Raw genomic sequence first — 6,609 nt, 5'->3', positions numbered from 1 at the left:
AAGTATTTAGAGAATTCATTCACTCATTCAAAAATATTCACGGTATTTCTACTATCTGCAAACTATAATGACAGATATTCATAGTGCAGACATAAAAGATAAATGCCTTACTTTAAACAGTTACTAGGGTATCGGCTAAGAAATTGGAAGCCAAACTAAAATATCACCCAAGCATGTAGAGTCTCTGAATCCCATGTCATTTTGAAGAGCACAGGCAATGGATTCTGGAGGATACAACTCCTGAGCTGAGTAGTGAATGACTGTAGGAGCATAACGCAACCCGTTTCTGAAAAAGGTACAAAAGCAATTCATTGTAGGAAGACTAGCCTTTTTAAGAAATGGTTCTAGATCAAACTGGATACACATCAGCAGAAAAAGGAAGAACCTTGACCTAAACCTCAAAATAGATCACAGACTCAATTTTAAATTGAAATCTATGGGACATTTAGAAAGAAAGAAAAATATTTGGGACTTAGAGCTAGGAATTTTTAGACTTGAAACCAAAAACATGATCCATAAAAAGAAAAATATATCAATTAGACCTCAACAGAACTAAAGTCATTCACTTCACAAAAGAGTCTGTAAGCTGGATTAGAACATAATCTACAGACTAGGAGAACATACTTTCTTTTTTTTTTTTTAATTTATTTTTTTTATTTTTGACAGGCAGAGTGGACAGTGAGAGAGAGACAGAGAGAAAGGTCTTCCTTTTGCCGTTGGTTCACCCTCCAATGGCCGCCGCGGTAGCGCGCTGCAGCCGGCGGCGCACCGCGCTGATCCGATGGCAGGAGCCAGGTGCTTCTCCTGGTCTCCCATGGGGTGCAGGGCCCAAGGACTTGGGCCATCCTCCACTGCACTCCCTGGCCACAGCAGAGAGCTGGCCTGGAAGAGGGGCAACCGGGACAGGATCGGTGCCCCAACCGGGACTAGAACCCGGTGTGCCGGCACCGCAAGGCGGAGGATTAGCCTAGTGAGCCGCGGCGCCGGCCGAGAACATACTTTCAAACAACATGACTGACATATGGCAATTATTTAAAAATATATGAAGAGCTGTGAAATGTCAACAGTAAAAAGACCAATCTAAGTAAAAATGCGAAAAGAAAAGGAACACGCATTTTACAAAGAATCAGTATACATGTAGGGAAACAAGGGTATTTCAAGCAATTTGTAGAAAATCAAATTCAAATATACCTTTATTTTAATGCAAAAGTGAAATTCAGTTATTTCCATAATACACACTTTCTATAAGCTTTATGAAAAACTCTACTACACAGTTAAAAATATGATCAGCAAAATTAGCAATTAGAGAAACACAAATTTAAAAAATGAGGTATCACCGCTGTCAAAGAGAAAACTGAACAGACATTAGTTACAGCAGTAAGGTCAGACTTTAACAAATCAGTGATAAACCACTGCAAAAGGGGAAATAGTCTGACATGAACTGAACTCAAGTTCAATTTGTACAGAAGTGACTGGGCATTTTAAAGGGAGAACAAGGGACTAGGGAGGTGGGGTAGTGGAGGCACAGTAGTTAGGACAGTGGAAGATTACAGAAACTGAGAAGGCAGATTTGTCCATGTGAAACTCATCTGGATTTGTCCCTGGTGCTTATCAAAGTTAGGCCCCTGCATTCCCTCACAGGTTGGGAGATAGGGTCCCTATCTTCCCTTGTTGGCTCGAGCAAACATATTTTCTTTTGGCAGTCTTGAGTTTTCACAGGCAAGGCAATCTCCAAAGGTTATATACTGCATGACTCCTTTTCGATACCGTTGTTGAATTGATAAATTGTGGAGAAGGGGAACAGATTAGTGGTTCACAAAAGTTACTAAAGGGGGAGGGAGAAAGGCTGTAAAAGGGGATCCTTGTGATGGAAACACTGTTTGTTGTGATGGTGGTTACACAAATGTACATGTGCAATAGAATTGTATTGAACTAAATATGAATTTAAAAATCAATGTCAAACTAGGAAATCTGAGTAAGTTTGGTGGATTGCATCTGTCATGGTCTGAATGTCTGGGGTCCACCCCCCCAAAAAAAAATCATGTTGAAACCTAAATACCAATGTGATGTTACTAGGCAGGTGGTTTGGGAAGTGATTAGGGTATGAGGGTCATGATGAGGCTTAGTGCCTGTATTGTGGTGCAGAGGGTTAAACCACCACCCACAACTCCAACACCCATACCAGCACTTGTTTGTATCCCAGCACCTGGGAAGGCAGCTGAAGGTGGTTCCCATACTTGGGCCTCTGCCACCTATGTGAGAGACAAAGGTGGACTTCCAGGCTCCTTTGGCCTGGCTCAGCCCCAGCTGTTGTGGCTATTTGGATGGGTGGGGGGAACCAGTAGATTGAGGATCACTTTCTGTCTCTCCTCTTCTCTCTCTGTAACTCTGCCTTTCAAATAAAATACGTTTAAAATAAAAAAGGCCAAGTGATCTGTCTTCTCTTTCCATCATGTGAGACACAGCAGGAAGGCATCATCCATACACCAGAAAAACCAGGTTATCATCAAAGTCTTAACCTGAAGCTCCTTAATCTTGGATTGCCCAGCGTTTGGAGCAATGAGAAATGCATTTCTGTTGTTTATAAGCTGCCGAGTTTTATGGTATTTTGTTATAGCAGTTTGAAGGAACTAACAGGGAACATTTCCTGGTTGTGATTTTATATTTCAATATGCAAGCTATTATCTTTGGGGACAGTGTGGTAATAGGTATTAGGAGTTGCTGTTACTTCTCACAATTGCATGAGAATCTATAATTATCTAAAATCACTCCAGGTACGATTTAAGGAATTGGGAATGAGAGTGGAATGCACAGACTTACTGGGTCACTGTCCAGGTTGTGCGTTCGCTGGGGGGGGGAATCAGTGAAGGCGGAATGGCCACTAGGTTTCTCTCTTGAATTTCACTGATCAGAATAGGAGTATGATTGAGAACAGAGGTGAAGAGTTCAATTTTAATCCTGCTGAGTTTGTTTTCCATATAATCAATCAGGCAGACTACATAAAATTAGCAGAAGAAAGAACAGGAAATCTTGGGCAAGGGAGGCATTTATAGTGCCTTGTTCGATTTTATATACCTATTCTTCATTGATTTCAACTCGTGAATAAATATTAAAATATCAGCGTCTTTAATTCAGAGGAAGAGTAACCTACAAAAGTATGTGTGGGAATCCAAATACATACAGCCTGGCTAAACTGAATCATGTTACCATTAACATCGAGTGCCTGTCATGTGCCAAGTACTATGTTGGTGTGCAGAGATACTATTACTACGGGGTAGCCCTGGCAAGCCTTGGTCTAGTTTCTTATCTGCACACTAGAAGGGATTCAAGAGCCATAGATAAAGGTGAGCTGGGGAGTAAGATTAGCAAAGCAAAAGTACTCAGGGAGGGGTGCTTGCCAGAAGGGGTGGGAGAGAGGAAGAGAGTTCAGGGTCATCCTTTCATATGACTTGGGGGCCTAGGGAGTGGTGTCTGAGGCAACGCATAATTGTTCAAAGACAGTGAAGATTGGGGTGAGGCTTGGGTACAGCCTACCACCTTGTCCTTGTTTGTGTTAATCTTGGAAGTGTCATGATTTCAGGTGCATGATAGGAGTGGGAGTGTTGGCCATGATGACTGATGCTTTGTTATTATAATGAACTCAAGGTCATGGGGAGGGGGGCAGAGGGACACAGTAGGCAGCCATATTGGGTATTTGTAATTGGTGCCAGGTCTTCAGCAGCTTCAGCTGGCGTGGGAGGAGGTGGAGTTTTGGGTGGTGCAGTCAGGGTTGTAACTCAGGTGAGGCCATTTTACAGGTGCTAGCTGCCTCCCTGCCTACATCACTATTATCCAGTTTAATCATCACAAGAAACCTAAACAATTGGTGTATCATCTATAATTTCTCTTTTTTTTTTTTTTTTTTTTTTTTGACAGGCAGAGTGAACAGTGAGAGAGACAGAGAGAAATGTCTTCCTTTGCCATTGGTTCACTCTCCAATGGCCACCGCAGCAGGAACGATGCGGCCGGCGCACCACGCTGATCCGATGGCAGGAGCCAGGTGCTTCTCCTGGTCTCCCATGGGGTGCAGGGCCCAAGCACTTGGGCCATCATCCTCCACTGCACTCCTGGGCCACAGCAGAGAGCTGGCCTGGAAGAAGGGCAACCGGGACAGAATCTGGCGCCCCAACTGGGACTAGAACCTGGTGTGCCAGCGCCGCAAGGCGGAGGATTAGCCTGTTGAGCCACGGCGCCGGCCGAATCATCTATAATTTCTAATCACTGGAATTTAGTAATTGGCCAGATTAAGCAATTATCAGTAAAAAAATTTTCTTGGATTGCAATTTGAACCTAGATGTGTTGAAGTTCAAGCCCGTATTTTTTTCCCTTAAACAAGATGGGACATCAGAGAACAGATCACAATTTCATCTTGAAAATTGTAGATACTCTCGGCTTGCTTATTTGAGGCTCTTTGTGGAGTTAAACTCAGACTTTTACATTTGTAACAGTTTAGTTTCCTAGAGGGAAGTTTTTAAAGCTCTCTTTAGGTTACTTGCTCCATCCTGACAGACATTCAATGAATATCCAGGGTTCTCCATTCTCTGGGTGCCATGCCCAGCCCTTGCCACTGTGTCATCGTTTTCTCTGGATTAGGAAGGGGTTAAATTTCTTATGTTAACTGGCAAGCAAGAAACATGTTTTTGTCTGTTTTCAGGTGTGCGTGCTATGCTGTGTCATTAACAAGCATCTTTTACTTCACCTAATACAAGTAGATAAACAGCAGATGCTGTCAATTCCATGTCCTCAAAATCACACGGTGCAGTAGCTCCGACTTCATTAACACAGGATTTCCTAAACGGTTACACCTGTAAACCAACACGCACCACTTTTTCACCACCACAGAACATCTGTGAATTATCAGGTTTACTTTTCCCCTTCTGTAGCAGTTCTCTATATTCTGCTTCTTAGTTCACATATTTCCTCTCGGCTATCCCATTTCAGATAGTTCAGGCGCACACATAATGCCTATGATCTGGAGGGCTGGGAAGTCGATTTCTGTTCAGCACGTCTCAGTACCCTTACTTTGCACACCAAGGGCAGTCAAACCCAAGCCATGCGAAGTCATTTTCATGTAGGAATTAGGCTCCTCTTCTTAATCCATACAGATGAAGCCTCACTTCTCCCCTACGATCTTAATTGTGTGATAATGATGATTCAGTAACCTAGACTTAATTTTCAAAGGGATTTCAACGGAAAGCGCCACCTCTCCTACCACACGCATCTAACATGCAGACTCGAGTCTGGCTGGCATATCTCGCCTAAACACCACAAAGGTGTGTGTGTGTGTGTGGCGGCGGGGCATCTGAGGATGTTTATGGGATCCGATTCTCTTTTTGGATCAGTTAATTCTGCTCCTTCACCTTCCCAAAGCATCTTAGATGTCGATTTAACTTCTCGCCGTTCACGCCATCTAGTGGTTATACACGTTACGGGTCTGGTTTTAAGGAACATGCCTAATGGGGGTTGGGGGGGTTCCTGGTAAAACAAAACGGTTGTCCGCGACAATTTTCCCGTCTCCCTGCACATCACGTACCCCTCACACGGACACCTGTCACTACCTTAGCCGTTTCAGATTTGCGCAGAGCTCCGCAGACAGGAAGCCGGGGGGTGCGGGGGTGGGGGCGCACAGCCTGGGAGACGCACTCCCCTGGGCGCTAGCGTTCCGAAAAGGTCTCCAAAGCCTGCAGTCGTTCGCGAAGGAGCAGAATCGGAGTTGAGGCGAGACCCAGACCGAGGAGCCTGCCTGACTTTTCAGCAAGTTGGACAGATGACATTCTGAACCCCCGCAACGTTACCATCTGGTTTGAAAAATATATATATACATGTACAGAGCGAGAAAAAGAGGAAAAGGCACTTAAAAATTCCGCCGCGGGGCTTTGCAGGTCTCGCCACCCCGGCGTCCCCAGAAGACAACCAATTCGTGCGCGTTCCGCTCCGCTCGCCCTCCTTGCCGGCGTGTCTCTGGTTCCCTTTTCCCCCCCGTTTCCCACGCTCGCCTGGAACCGGGACTCGGGAGGCAGACGCGAGACACCGGTCCCCTTCCTCCTCGGCTCCACCAAAGCGCCGCAGCCGAGCGCGCGGAGCTTCCCTTTGTTCGCCCGAGGCGCGCTCTCCTCCCCCGGCAGATCCACCTGGATGCTCTCCCTCGGTGACATTTTGCGCCGGGGCTGGTGGGTGGCTGGGGTGGAGCGAGAGGGAGCCCGAGGGGGCGGGGGCGGAGAAAGGTCAAGCCGAGGCAAAGGCAGGAGACGCCTCTCCTAACCTGCGTGGCGGGGCGCGCGCGCCGTTATTTATTTATTTCCCCCTCATTTATTGATCGCACGAGCAGAGCGGCGCGAGGAGCTCGGGGAGATGCAGGACCACCCACGGGCGGGGAAGCAGCGAGCAGCCCTCCCGCGCCCCCGCGCTGCCGAGCGCCTGCTGCCTCCGCGCTCGGACGAGAGCCCGCGCCGGCCCCGGCCCGGGCCCCGCCGCGCCGCCGCCCGCCCGGCAGCCCCGCAGCTCCGGCGCCCCGCAGCCCTGCACCGCGCCGGCTCGGCCCCGGCGACAGCGGCCGCGCAGTAAGTTGGC

The sequence above is a fragment of the Lepus europaeus genome, chromosome 1, assembly GCF_033115175.1.
Source record: "Lepus europaeus isolate LE1 chromosome 1, mLepTim1.pri, whole genome shotgun sequence".
NCBI lineage: Eukaryota > Metazoa > Chordata > Mammalia > Lagomorpha > Leporidae > Lepus > Lepus europaeus.
Note: the sequence above shows the minus strand (reverse complement) of the source record.